We start from the raw sequence: 16,792 nt of genomic DNA, 5'->3' as shown, positions 1-16,792 counted from the left end.
GCACACCTTCGGTGACGACACGCCGGGCCCCGCGTGGTATATGCTTTTCACTGCAGCACAAGGCCGTGTCTGGTCTCCGCCCTTTCCACGGGTTCTGATGACTACTACCAGGATTTCCGCGGTGAACCGTTCCGGCCGGTCCGGGACGGGGCTAGGAGGACATCCAGTCTTGAAGTCTGTTCAGGGTCAGGGGAAGATGCAAGCTCTCACGGGGTCGGGTGCCACTGATATCGAACAGGAGCCACGACAATTGTGCGTGGATCCACGGTCGTGTCATTTGGAGTTTTAATATCAGGACGGAATCAGGCATCGCGGTATGGGCCTGGGGAGCAGATGCCGGACCCAGCGAACCTCCGAGATAGACGGACATGTTCTGTCATGATGTCTTTCAGCCATGTGTGCTGAGTTTTGATAGATCGATGCTTAGCGCATGCATATAAAAGTTTTTAAGGAATTTGGAATGGCCGTAGGCAAGACTGGTCGCATGATTTAGTCCCAAAGACTTGATTGCATATGCGCTTGTTGATACGGGAAGTTTATGGGCAACAACCCAGCAAGCCGAAAGGAGCTTTTCAAACATTCGACATGAACACCTACACGAGTTATTAATACATAGCGTGCTATAAATCGAAGTCTGATAGTTTTCTTTAGCTTTGAAAGAGATCTATCGGGTGTACCCGAGTTTGTTGCAAAAGTGGTTTCAATACTCCCATACACCTCTTACAACGTGACAGGATGGACGGCGGTTTGCAGAGGCAAAGGAGGCTATGTCTCCTGTCTGCCAGAGGCTTATCTCAGCATAACGAGCGATATATTGGAAGTCAACTGCCAAGAATGCGCATTAAGTTTGCCAGCGCCCATGATTCTCTCGCTCCTAGATCGTTTCAGGAACATCAGGAGCGGGTGTCCGACCAGCTCGATTTCCGCCCAAGTGCTTACGACGACGGGCAGCAACAGCAGCTGCAGGCAATCACTATGGCTACTGCGCAGGCCAAACCCGATGACCTCGCCCTCAACGACATGGCTTGTCCCAAATTTGATGGCGAAAGCAGCAGTTGCACCACCGAAGCGGCGGGCTCCTCCACAAACGCAAGTTCCTGTGTTGTGCATGAACTCAAACGACAATCCACCGATGGCCGCCCGCATGGCAGTGTACAAGACGTAGCCGAAGGCACGACGGGGGGCAGCCTGATGTTTCTGGAATCTCCACTTTCCATGGTCTCATTCGATGAGGGTGATCTGGGTTCAGAGTGTCACAGCCTTCTTTGCGGGGAGGAGGCTTTCAGTCTGGGCACTCCCGACAATTCGAATACCTGTGCCCTAGAAGGGTTCGCCCGCGAGAGCCCGAAAAGCTGCCGTAGTTTCAATTATGATGCGAAGGGCAACACCACCACCTTCCGTGGCAGCAAGGGCTGCAAAACGAACAAAAGCATAAAGAGCAGCTGCGTCACTTCCGGTATGTGTGCGATTACAGGAGGTTTGCGAAGCCCCTATGAAAGGGCCGAGGCGACAACTTGTCAGAATAAGCATGCTCCCTCTAGTACTCCCCCTGCGCATGAGTATGGTGGAAAGCCAGCCATTGCCTGCAGCAGAGCGAGACCAATCTCACCTGGTCAACCAATGGGAAAGAACAAGAGTTTCAGGGCTTTTACAACTGGCTTTAATGTCAGTCACAGTGACGCCAAGCAGGAATCGAGCACGAAAGCTCAAAGAAGGCAGCGGAAATGTTCTCTTGACTCCGTGGTTTTCGACATTGTCCCTATCCCCAAGGTCCTTCCGGGAAGCCTGCTTGAAAAAAGACGTAATCGCTCATGTCGGACACCGCACTGCACGAATCGTTATCGAACGCCAGGGTATCTGTGCGAGGCTTGTGGTGGGGGTCGATGCCAGGCGCGTGGCTGTGAGAGGCTTCATCAAGGAAAGCAGGGGCTGTCGAATCTCTTTTTCTGTCGGGCGCACCGCAGTATTTATGCGCGTTTGCAAAAGGAGGGAAAGGGAGGTGAAGAAAAAAAGTTGAAATGATGGAATGTAGGTGAAGATACGGCAATTTCGGCAATTGTGAAAATCACGATAGCCAAGGGGAATAAGAGCCTGGGTCGCTGAGGTTGCATCCCGTTGGTCTACCACCAAATTTAATGTGCAGTAACTTATGAATAGTCTCGACCACCAATCGATATGCGATGCTCACGAGTGGATGCAAGAGTGTGCGTCTGTGTCCTGTTCCCGACATAGCAGAGCTGTCTGTTGGTAGGAGTGCAAATAGTCAGATGCCCGAGTGTGTTGACCAGAATGAATTGAATGCTTTCGGTAGCGTGGGCAGGCCTCCGCTCAAAGTATAGGGTCCCCGAACAAGGTTGCGTCGTCTCTCTTTCCCAAGATGGACGGCTCGTTGTGCATGACAGTGCGTCTCTGGGAAATGTTGCCGGAAACGGCTCTGAATTAGGTCGAAGTCCTGTTTAGTCAGTAGGGCAAGGCTTGACTAATGACTTATGATGTTGTCAACTTGTGCCATACAGTTTTCATAAAGTTGGTGCCAGATTAATATGGCATGAACAAAATAATTTGAAATGATGCGAGACAACTACGAATGCGCACCAAAGAATAAAGCAAAATGTGTCCTGGAGTGCACCTACAATCCTATGCGTCCGATCAATTCTTTCCTCTCTCCACTGTCATCCCTCCTTATAATTTAATCCACACGTCCGCTCATCCCAATAAAGTCTTCACAGGCCCCATCGCTACAGCCATCAATCGCTTCGCGTCGCCAGGTACTACCACCCCTGCTTTCAGCAGCACCTTCCAAACCATCACAGCACCCGCCAGGCCCGCTTGTAAGAAGGCGGAGACACGGGCAGAGATCTCCAGGCAATCCAGAGCGTCATCGTCCACAAGCTTGTTCTTCCTGAGCAGCGATCGGGATGGCGCCAGGTCGTGAGCCACCGCGTACAAGGCCCACGCCACGACCAGAGCAATCACAGGGTCGCCCGAGGCAAGGGTGACCTGACTCCCAAGCGTGACAGCCACGTTGATGGAAGCCAGCGCCAAGCCCAGTTTGTCTCCTGTGCGCAAAGTAGGGGCGACGGCAAACCAGCCGTTCAAGTTGACGAGCGTGGCACAGGTGATCCATCCGAAATGGAGGGAGAGGGGCAAGTGGACAATCAGGTAGTCCCAAGGTCGCATGGCCCCCGCGGCCACGGCCTCCCGCAGGACCGTGTGCACCCGCGACAGACCCACCGCTGTCATTGCCAACAGCGCGGAAGGCACAAATTGCATCCTCCCCACCCAGGGCCGAAAGGCCACGCACCACAAGCTCTGTGCCGCGAAGGCCTGCGCCAGGGGAGGAGCCAAACGCGCGAGGTAGGGTTGAAGGGCCGGGGCGAGACGATTCGAGGCGAGTTGGTAGAAAGTGAGGAGGAATTCGCCGAGGAAGATGGGGGCCCATATTGCAAAGGCGTAGGCAGAGGGGGTAAAAAAGCGCACGGGGGAGGACATGGCATCTTTCCAGCTTTTCCCGTCGGACCTTCCCGGAATCCGCACGGCGATTTTGTTGGTCAGCCAGGCTAGAAGAATGAGGACTTGGTGCCGGGCCAGGGGAAAGTATTTAGGTTGCAGGGGGCGGACGTCATCGAACCACTCCCGCACGTTGGGAGCTCGCAGCACAGCCCAGGACCCTGCAGCAGCGCTTAATATTGCCAAAGCTCGCAAGTTGGCGTACGGCGATGCTAAAGAAAGTGGTTGGGCGGGTGAAGGTGTCTCGACAACCTCGGGCGCTGGCGGGGGCGTAGGAGCTGTACGACCCCAACGTCCCCCGCAAACGCCAAGGAGAGGAATTCGGTCGGGGCTTTGACCAGGTGACGCGTGCGGCAAAGTGGCGACGGCGCATCCAGCTACTAAAAGAATAGCCAAACATAGAGATATATTCCTCATTCTACTTACGAGATGCAAAGAGAAATGGGATTGAAAGGTGTAATCAAAAAGAGCTTACGTACGTCGGATCAAGGCATCACAATAACGACTGCCGCGAGGCTCAGCAGTATTTCAACAAATGTCCTGTTCAATGAAAACAGTTGCACGTGTGGTCAACTTGTTGCTGCATCACATCACGGATAAGAACCAGCAGTAGGTTGCTCTCATAATTTCGAACGGAAAGTATAAGTCAACTCCTCTGTGATTATTGCCTTGTTCGCTGGACCTATGTTTCTGGCGGGCATCTTCATCGATGATGTCAGGACACGAGCATCTTTTCACAAGTGAACAAGTGCAGCGTTCCTTGGCAAATGGTAATTCACTGATCACCGGCCAGGAATCACAAAGATTAGTGCCAACGCCTCGCGATTCATGACCGGCGTCATTGCATCGTGGTCGCACACCAAAGAAGTTAACCTCCTCCTTTTACACTCCGTTCTTCCAAGCCTGCGCATTGAGGGTTATTCAGACGACACATCCTTTAAATGAAAATTTTCACATTGTTGTTAAGTCAAGGGTGAAAAGTAAGTGAACTGAGAACTCGTGACCTTTACTCTAGATATGGAGAGTAAATTACACCCACCTCCTGCTCGGAAAATCAGAAATTAACGTGCCAAATAACATAATATTGCTTTGCTGAAATAGTTTCTCGACATCTATGTGCATCAAAATTAAGCTCTAACGCTTCACATTTAAGCTACACTTTCATTACAGCCCAAGGCACGCGAAGCAGGCATCTTCATGCCCACATATATTTTTATCCCTCTCTCTGGTCGAATGAACTACCGCTCGGGCTTTTCATTCCCAATGCTAGAATTACTTACTTGCTCATTTGCTATCTATACTTTTCTAACCCTTCTCTTACAATTCGATCGTAATCACTTTTATCCTCGTCCGCTTCCCGTAACCAGTGCCTATAAGGTCCCGTCCGTTGGAAAACGCCACTCTCAGGTCTTCTGTATACGTCTATAAGCTCACGATACAGCTCTTCTTCCAGGGCCAAATTCTTGTACATACGTGCGAGATAAATGGTCTCACACAGCTCTTTGAGAACCTCAACGCGTGGCAAGTCATCGAAAAGGATGTTAAACTTTTTATCCCTGTTGTGCGGTTGGGCATTCACAAGGGAAGGAAAAAGAGATGGACGTGGGAAAGACACAAGTCAGGATACCGGTGAAAATATAAATAAAAGAAAAATATGCCATTGTCGCATCATACAGAAGAGGCGGAGTAGACTTGAAGTCCTCCCTCGCGCGCGAACACTCACATGACACTCATGTGGACGAAGCGTCCGATCGTGAACACGACAGTGAAATAGAGCCCAATGATCCCGTAGGTGATAGCAAAATAGGAGCCTATTGTCTTCTCCGAGCTAATCGTGTACACAGACGGATTGCACCCAGCCTCGGGTTCCCCTGTCTCAGGATCGAGCGGCACCGTGGCCGCCTCTTGCCCTCTGGGCTCCATTGCCGTGGCACAACCTCCAGCTGCCGCGTTTCCACACGTCAGGTCCCACCAACCTACGACAGCGGTTGTGAAATTCGTCCCGTCCTGCCCCAAGTTAGCGCCCGGTCCTGAACCTGTGCTGATAGACGAAGAGACTTCGTCCCCCAGTTTCGTGAATGCCAGCATGCAATCGGTCAAGATGTCTCCCGAAGCTATGAGCGGAGTGACTTCCCTGGTGGTGGAAATCCGGATGACCGAAGGCAACACACTCTGCAGGCGCAAGGAGGTGCGCGTGCCTCGAATGATCTCCGCCAGCTGCTGCTTTTCTTCTTGCGCCAGGGAATGGACGATCGAGCCTTGATTTATAGAGCCGTCTTGTGTGCCAAAGGTAAATTGCAGAGTCATTTCCACTCGGTTGCTCATGGCTGAGATCATATCCGTCGACGCATTGACACGCCCTTCAAGAAGGGTCAGTAGGTCCGCCTCTGCCGGTGGGCTGATCTTCCACAATTCTTGAGAGGCCCGCGGAAGGCGAACAAACTGCAACTCATGCATGTAGTCGTTAGTCGAGGTGGCAGGAAGCAAGCCCAGGGCGGGATTCACCTGAGCCAGGGCGGACCAGGTCTCAGGAGGGAGGAGTGGAGAGATGTAGTCGGCAGTGGCTGCTTCGTATAGCATCGGAAAGCCGTTGAGCTGCACAGACAGGGATCCCATTTTCACGTAATTCTCAAACTGGGAGAGAGACCCTGTGCTAAACACAAAAAGGGGCAACCAGATCAAGAGATTGAGGGCCGCAAAGAAGAGGAACCCGCGCAGCCACTTCCGGCGCGCCGGTTGACGATCGCCTTTTTTCCTGTTCTCCATTTTCATGAAATCCAGGTCGCACTCCGTGATGAAGATCCCCGAGTAGATGTCCTCTAGCTTGACCCATTCTCCCAAGTAGAGAGTGGTTGGGGTGCAGGTCCAGTCCAGCAGCATTCGAAGTTCGTAAAGGAAGGGAAGAGAACGGTAAAGTCTGAAAATGTTGCCCCAAAAATGATGGGCACGCTTCGTCATCCAATTCGTCTGGATGAAAGGCGGGTACCCGTAAGAAATTTGCAGCGCAGAAACGAATAGGTAAGCGCACATGATCAGGTACCAGGCAAAGACGGGGCCATTTTGATTAATTCCAATTCGAAACGTGAAATTGGAGTGGATGATTGAGTAGATGCAAACCAGGAGCAACAGTTGCAGGATGTATTTTCCCTTGATGGAGCGATGAAGGTAGAGACAGCGGTCTGCGACGATGAGCACAAAGTGTAGGAGCAGGACCAGTATGAACCCGCCGCTCATTTGATTTTCTCGTACCGACTGAAAGAGCTGGTCCGCGTGTTGGTAGGCCAAGAGGACGTAGAAAAAAAGGATGCATTGGATGAAAAAGAGGCTGACATACAAGTCGCACCCAGGCTTGGTGCGGGCTTGACTCCAAGGCCAGCACAGGTTAGAAAAGACGGAGACCTGCCGCTTTTCAGGCGTCGGGGGGGTTGCTCTGGGAAGTTCTGCTGGAGAGGCCGCCACCGGATGGGCTGCACCGGCTTGTTGATCACTATCGACCATGTGTCTCGCCTGCTCTGTGGCCTCGTGTTTCTTTCCACCGTCCTTCCTTCCTTTCTCTTTAAAGTCTGGTAGCAGTGAGGGCGACGATACCCTTTCTTCCTCTGGTGTTTCGGGGATTTCGGGGTCCCGCAAAAGCCACACACCACGAATCTTGAGAATATGCGTGTGCCATAGAACGGCCAAAAGCACCAAAAAATCGCCCAGAAAAGACACGAGAAAGGCTCCTCCCAGGCCGGAGTCGAGGATGGCCCTCGAAGTGCGCCCCGGCGATTCGGCAGGCACGAACCGGTCGACAGGCTCGTTGCGCACAGACATGTGATTCCAATTGAGGGACCTGTAGGCTTTGAAGACGCCCAGGAAATAATCTCGGACAATGGGTTGGTCCACGAAGTAATCAAGGTGGGGGTAGGCTTGGGCCTTGCAGACCTCTTGATGCGCGGGAAGGGCCGAGGGGCACTGGCCTCCATGGGAATATTGGTTCCCACAGACGCAAAAGTAGGGAAATTGGAAGACAAACTTCATGACGAGGGCGGCGAATGAATATGCGAGCAGGAAATGCCAAAAATGCCTGGGAGGATTTTGAACCATGGGGTGAATCAGGCTGTCGCCTATTCGAGGAAGCGATCGAGGATTCTGAAGAAGGGCGTATCCAAAGACAGAGAGGGGATAGATCAAGTTCAGCAACGAGGGCTCGTACATATGTGCCACTACCAGGACTATGTAAACTAAATACGTGCTCCGGTAATTGAAGAAGAGTATCGAGTTGCGTATTGCCTGAAAGCTAATGTCATACAGTCGAATGCTGCAGTGGCGACGGGGAGGATCCGATTTGCCCTTGTTCGGCGTCTCTTCGCCCTGAGCTTGCTCTTCGACAGCCTTGTGGATAGCCCACCCCGGATGGTCACCTGTCTCGGGTGCCTTTGATTCTTGCCGAGGGCTGCTGGTACTGTCTGACTCTGTCGACGAGACCACCGGAGCTATGGGCAAGGCTGATGGGGGCGCGGAGGACAAGACGGGTGACAGGCACCCTTCACTCGCTTTTTCTCCGAGTGAAGAAGTGCCTTGCCAACGTACTATACTCCGATTTTCGGTAAGCGTCGTGTCCTCTTCGTCACACACGCCCGCGAGGACGGGCGAGAAAGCTGTCGTTCGTCTATGCTCTATCGACATGAAAGGTGACAGGCGCCTCTCTGGTGTCGGGGCGTCGAGAAGCATCGTCGGAGTTCTCGCCTGGGCCATGGCTTCATTGGCCGCCACGGCTACGCTCAGGTCCTTATCCGTGATTTTCAAAGGATCTTTCATCTGCAGCAATTTCGTCTGGTTCAGAGCCTCCACAATCCACATTGTTATATTGCTGGGCTCTTGTGCTGAGCTTCGTTGGCTTCGCCTGAGGGTGTCTTTCTGATCTTCCACCCTGGGACCCATAGTACTGATCAAGGCGGGGCGGTACGCCTTTGGCGTTACCAGCGAGAGGATAGGATCGATGCGCGATGTTCTTCCCCCTCCTTCACTGCTTATTAAATGACGGTTCAGGCCGTCGTTTGGTCGGGGCAAGCTCCCTGCGACTGTATTGCTCGGCCACGTGGATAGTTGCAGATCAGCTGGTGCCGGAGTATGTGACAAGGACGACAGAGGGGTCGACCTCGAATTTCGTGTGTAAAGAAGGGAGTCCCTTTCAGAGGACGACAAAGACGCCTCCTTCTCTGGTGTTGCTGACGCGGGAAGAACTATCTTTTCCCGACGACGGGTTTGCTCGAGTAAGGGTTCTTTTACTGAGTCGTCGCTGTCATCGTCATCCCTGAAAATTTCTTCGACGTGAATACTGCTATCTCTAACTCGTTCATCCTGATGTTCTGGAGAGGATGGCGCATTTCGATTCTTGAGCAGGAAGTTCTCCCAACTACGGTTGTCACTTTGTTCCAAGCGCGCCCGGGCGATTGTGTCTAGCTGCTCGTACATCGTCGTTATTTGGACTCGAATCCTTTGCATAGCATCATCGCGGATCTTTTCCAGCTGTTTGACAACGTGACATCCTTGAGCGACGTGGTCATATTGTTCAGCGTACCAAAGCTCATCCATGATTTTGGGGAAATCGGGAGATACAAAAATCCAACACTGAACGACTAGCAGGATCAAGATAACTGCATCGAAGACCATTTCGGGAGGATACTGTGCATTGCCCGACGCCGTGTTGTACACTTTCCGGAGACCGAGCAAGACAGGCCCTGAACCGGTTCTCCAGTTTGTCGGCCACCCCGGGATCTGGAAAATGATGCGCAGAGTGAGGCACGACCACGCGTAGATCGCCAACGGTTTCCACAAAAAGCGTCGTGCTGTCAACAACCCTTCCTGGGCATGACTTTGCACCATCAATGCCACGATAAGCAGATATCCAAGACTAGCAAAATTGAAAGTGAGGGTACTCAATATCACGATTACCGCAATTATCACGTATGCAGAATGCTGAAGGATAAACATTCGGCCCTTGACGAGGTTATCGCTTTCGGCGTCTTGTTTCGGCCTCCTTTTTGGGCTTGGCTTTATCAAAGTCAGCCGCGCGAATAAAGGTTTTTGGCTGGTCAATGAGTTTTGAGCCTCTCCCTTGAAACGCTTGTTTTGAATGATCGCCAGCAAAAGCATGACGAAGTCCAAACCAATGGAGGCATCGTCTGGAATGCACAACCCAAACCATTGGCTGTAGGTGTAGGCTGGACTCTGTGTGCTGCTTTCCCTATACTGAGAGAATATTGAACATTGTCGAGATCCTAGATATTGAGCAGTCATAGAGCCAATACGCGGGCTTGGGACTAGGTCAGGTGGTAGGCGGAGGATGAACAGATAGTCGGCTATTACTAATATGACCAAAGCATGTACAATTGAAGTCCATTGCTTTTTGAGACTGGACTGAGGTATTGTGACCAGGACAATGAAAAGGCTCAGGTAGAGCATTGAGATCAGATTCGCGTGAAGTAGGGCAGCGATAATAGTGTAGATAATGCAAAACTCGAAAGAGAACGATTTGCAGACCGACAGCGCCGTGCCCGTTGTCATGTACAAGGTAGCGCACAGGTTTTCGAGGACATGACCTTCGAGACAAAAAGCACGACGCATTTTAGTGCCTGCTTCACGTCCAAAGCCCCTTTTCTGGCCCGTCTTTCCAGACGAAATGGCCTCCGGGGATGACTCAGCGCCCCTCTTTTCCGATTCAATGGCCGGCGTTTGAGATGGGAAACCATGAGGTGATGGGCCCGGAGAACCCATAACACAGGTATTAGTAACTGTGTTGCCGTCATACGCCACGGCTTTTGGCTCCGTTTGTGCGGCGTTCAAGTCTCCTGCACCACCGGGAGCTCCCCTATTCACCCACGCGGTGCCGTCATCCGATCCGATGGCGGACTTTCCTCTATCATTATTCGCGGGCCTTGCGTCAGCGATCTCCGGTCTGAATGCCGTGTAAAAAAATTGCAAACCCGCCAAGAAAGCGATAATCATGTAGGCCTCCGAACTCGAGCTCAAGGTCCAGCCTTTTGCCGCCTCAGGAACAGCGGCGCCAGGGGTTGCATCAGGGTCAGGGACGTATCGCCCTCGGCGTAACCCAAGCCAGTATAATATCGGCAAAGACGAGTATCTCTCAAAATAGCCAAAATCAAACACAGCTATGATCAGCGCAAAGGTCGCAGAGAAAGTCACCGTCAGCCTCCAGACAATCGTCATCTTCCGACCTACGACAACATGCAACATTCCCAAATACAAAATTACAGCGCCAAAGACGCTTATAAATTCCCAACTTATCGCAAAGATGGTAATCACCAATAAGAATGGCAAAACCTGCATAATGCCATGTACCATAACAGGATAAGATTCTAATTTTCGTCTTAGGTTCACATCTTGCTGCCGCAATATTTCTGTCTGCGTCGCTGCTAAGAATTGGACTGTCCAGTTAAGGATCATGAATGTCATGGCTTCGCCCGTATCGCTTGGTGCATTAGCGTTACGCAAGCGCGCGCCGATGAAATCGTCCAAGGATAGGCCGGTCAGTCTATCCGAGCAGAAAATATGGACTAAGCAAATTACGAGTCCTCCATACACAGCCATGGCGCGGAAAAGCCGAGGGAGAGAGTCGCGTGCCATGATACGGAACGAAGTTGTGATAGTTAGCAACATCGGAATTACGGCCAGCAACACCATATAGCCGACTGAAAAAACAGTAAGTTGGGAGTGGAAGGCCAGGTGCCACATGATACTGAGAAGGACTAAACGCAAAAGGATTTTGGTGACATACAATGCACCATTCACACTCATGACGGCGCGCAACTGTCGCGAGGATGGCCGTTGGCCCCGAGCCCGTCGATGTGCGGCGTAGTCCCTAATCATATCTGTACCCGCATGAGTGTTGTTAGCAGTGCCTCTAGAGGCGAAATACCGCCTCCGGAAGGCATGAACGTACACCAAATATTGCCTACATGCGAAGACGAAAAATACGACAGGTAGAATCATGTCACTGATCCCAAAGGCGGTCTGTTTGTAAAAATGTCGCCAGTACTGATAAAGGATAAATCCCTGGGTGTAACCCACGACAAGGAGCCACAGGTACGGTGCCGTGAGAGGAAATACTACCATGATCGTCGCAGCGAATACAAAGGGAAAATGCCAAACGTCAATGTTCGATACTCCCACCGCGAAACACAACTGAAGACAAAAATAGAGGCCCAAGTTGTGTGCGACTAAATACTCTTCCAAGTACGTAATCCATTCCCGTAGGTTTCCGTGCTCATTAAGAGGCATTGGAGATTCCGGCGCGGAGGGTGTTGAACCTGGAACTGGCGGCGAGGTCAGTTTATCCTCTCGGTACTGCCAGGTGAAACCCAATAGGGTCACCATGCATAAAGGAATGCCAGCAATCCACCATCCGTTGCGAAATGGATCCATGTTAACCAGACCCAGAGGCCCCAGAAGGTCACCCGCGTCAGTCGCAAAGTAACCGTTCCGAATGGCTACTGATCCGAACCAGTAGACAGCCGCTGCGTACCCCGTCGTGTAGACCAATAAAACCGGAGCACATGCTCGGAAAACAAAATTCGGAACCACGGCAGCCACCATGACAATGGCCATGAAAACAAAGCCCAGGATGGTAGGGCGTTGCAGCGCCAAGGTGATGTACACGAGGAAACAGACATACAAGCCGTACTTAGCTACCAGCCATTGCGCAATGGCTTGCACGGTGCTATTTTGTGCCGGGGGTAAGGGAGACGCCTGGAGACTACTAGGATTGACCCTTTGATCGAGATTCGCGAGGAGACATTCATCTTGAATGCCAGTCATGAAGGAGGTAGAGGATGAAGTTCCCCTCAGGGTGGCTTGTGAATCTATTTGGTTCCCGTCTGTCCCTGACCGCCCCGTCATAGGGTCGGAATGGCGGGTCGTCATGTCGCTATCGTTCGTCGCACGTTGTACAGGAAGGGGATCCGAGTTGTAACTCGCATTGTCGTCATTGTCATCTCCGTAGGCTTGCCTATCCGCCACGCTGGCAAGGTCCAGGTCAGGCTGTACCTGCAGCGCAGCCGACGACGTTCGTCTCGAAGACTTACCGCGCTTGCTCAACGCTTTGCTCGTCATGATGGAAGTAGCAAGGACAAAAAGCATGCCTAGTGTGGCGACGTGCAAGATAAAGACCACTAAGTGGGACCCTGGGACAGGGCTTGCATTGGGGGATGTCTGTACAACGTTCATGATGCCGTAGCGTCGAAACTCAGCCGCGTCAATCCTACGGGCTATGACCGTCGTTTGGAACAGGTATATAAGCATGAGGTATCCTGCAACGTATATGCCTCCTACCGTCACTAAGACTGACTCCCACACCCTGAAAACTCGAGACATTCTCGTGTCCGCTCGGCTGCCACTGGCGCCTGTCGTGCTCCCCTCCGGGAGGCGGGAAGAATCGAGAGACCATGCTCCGAACGTGATGAGGTATGCTAAGTAAAAAGGCAGGGAGAGAAGCGATGGATACACTACGCCTGCTAAAATCAGCAGGGCAAGACCGACTTGGCGCCAATATGTGTTGAGTCTAGTGCCCACGCCTAGGAAGTGAAAGACTTCGTTACCCTCTTCCGTCTCCAATGTGGAGGGCGAAGATAATCTCTCGCTTTCTTGAGCCTTTAATGCCCTTGCGACGAGTAAGGCGGAAATAAACACGGCCATATCACGGGTCAGAAAGCTGAAAAGGAAGAAAGATGTTGGGAGGTGGATGCTCAGAATATCCAATAGGATGTGCATGCCCGGTGACTTCGGAGCGTCGGACGATTGGTTCACCAAGGCAAATACTACGAAAGAACCTTGAAAAACAGCGAAAAGGGCTGATATTCCAGCTAGCGACAAGCTAAATTGCTTGCAAACTCGCAGTGCCGTCCAGTGGGAATACATGTAAAGCGGAGTCGCTATGAGGAGGCATGTGAAGTAGACAAAACTGAGAGCGTTGATAGGGCCAATGAATGATGCTGTAGATGATGAAAAATGACAAAGCGTAATGAATCAGCAAAATCGAGTCGAGTGAATTGGAAAATGCTATTTCGTTACAATGCTGCGGAGTACATGTGCGGATATGGTGCGTCATATTGTCGAGTAATACCAAAGAATCGCCTTCAGGAAATCCTGTACAACTTCTATACTTACCGTAAGCCAAAGCCAGGTACAACCACAAAAACTGTGTTGTTATTATATAACTACAGCACGGCTTGAGTTGTGCCTTGCCATCGTCCATGACATCCCCGGGAGCTCGCAAACTCAATGTGTTCGCCCTTTGCTGGGGAGTGGAAACAGGAACATTATCAGCCAAGACTCCGCCATTACTTTCTTGTTGAGCGCCCTTCCTTCTTGAGCGGTTGCCGCCATAGTCCAGAAACCGCAAAAATGGCGCATGCATCATATGCATTTCGAGGATAACAGCGATTGGCAGGTATGCGCAATAACGATGGGGTTACCCCAGGCCACTATGGGCCGTTTCGTGCTCTGAAAGAGAAATGTTTGATCGAGCTGTCGAAAGGAAAACATAATGTGGTACGTAAGAAATGTAGCATGAAATGATGAGACGTATCAAAAGGATAATTTTTGAGGCACACTTTTTAGATCCCGAGGGTCTACGTGTCCGTTTCGCATTTTTGCGCTTGCCCTGCTCCCGCTGACCCCGGCACTGCCGGGGAATCAAATGGCAACGGCTCTTAACGGTCGGAGGGACAAGCACAGACCTCCAAAGAGGCGACGAGCGTAGGCGTCACAATACACAGCATCACCATCCACAGGCCGCTGGCAATGGCAGGGATGGTCTTGCGGCATTTTTCCAAGCATGTCGTGACAGGCTTTTTTCCCCTCTTGATATTTTACAATCTACCCCAATTAAGGTAAGCAAAGACTGCTATTATGAGGACGGAGGGGTGAGCTTAATATACACGAGTTACGATTGCATAAGTTGTGCCAGTCAAACTCATTCATTTATACTACCAAATGATAGTGCTTTTTTGACTCCTGGTCTGTCTGCTTGTACACACTTTGGGAAACGTCCAGATGGGAGAGGTATAAATACTGTCTTGAACCTCCCACTTGTCCTTTACTCCTACTCGTCCAACGACCTGGAACAAGCGCCCCAGCAAGCGTCGCGGGACCGCGTCAGCTTATCTCTTCCACCTGATTATAACCGCGTTGAGATAAGTTATTGCACTGGTTGTCGATGGATGTTACGTGCCGCCTGGTTAGCGCAAGAACTATTGACAACCTTTCAAGACGAAGTGCAGGAGGTTGCTATCCAACCAGTCAAAGATCCAGCGGGAACATTTGAAGTCCGACTGAACAATCGCATACTCTTTGATCGGAAAGCTCAGGGTCGCTTTCCAGAAGTGAAAGAGATCAAACAGCTTGTGCGTGACGTGGTTGACCCAGCCCGCAACTTGGGTCATTCTGACAAGAAAGAATCGGCTTTTTGAAGTTTTGTGACAATTACGTGGACCACACCAAAGTAACGACAGACGAAAGCGCTGATTTATTTTTATCGTGTTGACGTGTTTCGCCGGGTTATCGGTTCTCCCACGCATGGCTTCTGCGCATATCCCCCTCTATCTCCCTTCCTTCCCCGACGACAAATACGCTCTTAAGGTTTCCTTGCCCCAAAATACTCCTCTACGACTTCGCCTGAGAAAGGACCCACTCAGCTAATGTGCGGGCCCCAAAGCCTGTCGCTCCTCCCTTCTTCGGATTCCAGACTGGGCCTGCAATATCCAGATGCGCCCAAGGCGTCGTCTTCGAGACAAATTCTTGCAAGAACAAGGCTGCAGTGATTGAACCCCCTTCCCGTCCCCCCACATTCTTCAAATCAGCAATTTCACTTTTAATGTTGGGTTTGTATTCTTCCGCAAGCGGCATGCGCCAAAACCTTTCCCCCTTGGCGGAGGCGGCGGCTTCCAGGCTTGAAGCCAGCGTGTCGTCCCCGGTCCACATCCCACCGTAGTCCCCTCCCAAGGCAATGATACAAGCCCCCGTCAGAGTGGCCACATCTACAATGGCATCAGGCTTTAATTTCTCGGCGTACACCAAGGCGTCGGCCAGGGTGAGTCGGCCCTCGGCGTCCGTGTTGAGCACCTCGATCGTCTTCCCGTTCGAAGCCTGGAGTATGTCGCCGGGACGGTACGCCTGGGCGCTGATCATATTCTCACAGGCTGCCACGATCACGTGCACCTCCACGCCCTCCGGGGCAAGTCCCGCCAGGACCTTGGCTGCCCCCAACACGGCCCCGGCCCCCCCATGTCAAATTTCATGAGTTCGATCATGGACCCGGCGCCCGCCTTGAGGTTGTAGCCCCCGCTGTCAAACGTCAGCCCCTTCCCCACCAAGACGAGCTTCTTCTTGGGAACGCCCGGCGGCTTATAGGAGAGGTGGATGAACTCGGGCGGGTCCTTGGATCCTTGCGCGACCGCCAGGTAGGCCCCCATCTTCAAGGCCTCGCACTCCCGCTGCCCCATCACCTTCACCTCCCATCCCGCGTGCTCCTCCGCGATAGCCCGGGCGGTGTCCGCCAACGCCTTGGGTGTCACGTAGTTAGCAGGAGCGCCAACCAAGTCCTTGGTCAGGCGCACGCCCTCCGCAAAGGCTTGGGCCTGTCGTAAGGCCGGGGCCTGGTCCTCCCCGGCACCGAAGAACGTAAGGCTCTCCACCTGCGCGGCTTTCTCCACGCCCTCCCCGGTCTTGAACCTGTTGTCCAAGTACAGGCCAGAAAGCACCTCCTCCGACACCAGGCCTAAGTCATCTTCACTGGGCAAGACCACGGCGATTGTTTTCGGTTTCTCCGCCTTGATATCCGTAGCGGCCGCTGGACCCAGCGCACGCGAATTCTGGAACGTGCTCTTCTTACCCATCCCCACCAATGTGAGACTTTTGACTTCCGCACCCCTGCCGAGTCGGACACGTGCTACCGATCCAGCTTTGCCTTTGAAGTCCTTCGTCTCGATTAAATCCGTCACTGCGCCTCCCAGGGCTTCGTCCCAAGCGGCCAGGATGGCTTGGCCACTCACAGCCAAGCGCACGTCGTCCCCATCCTCCTCGGATTGAAAGGCGGGCAGGACCAGCAAGTCTCCTTTGAAAGTTGCGTCGCCTACACCGGAGAAAGAGTGGAGCTTGGCCACTGCGGGAGGCTGTGAACGCAGTGGAATGCTGTTGCTGAGGGTGGAGGAAAAGAGACGGATCGTGCCGTGGAATGGCCACAAGCCACCACCACCCCGGCGTCCAACGAATGATGATGAAG

This window comes from Nannochloropsis gaditana (assembly GCF_000240725.1).
Source record: "Nannochloropsis gaditana CCMP526 unplaced genomic scaffold scaffold052, whole genome shotgun sequence".
NCBI lineage: Eukaryota > Eustigmatophyceae > Eustigmatales > Monodopsidaceae > Microchloropsis > Microchloropsis gaditana.
This window is presented reverse-complemented; position numbering follows the sequence as displayed.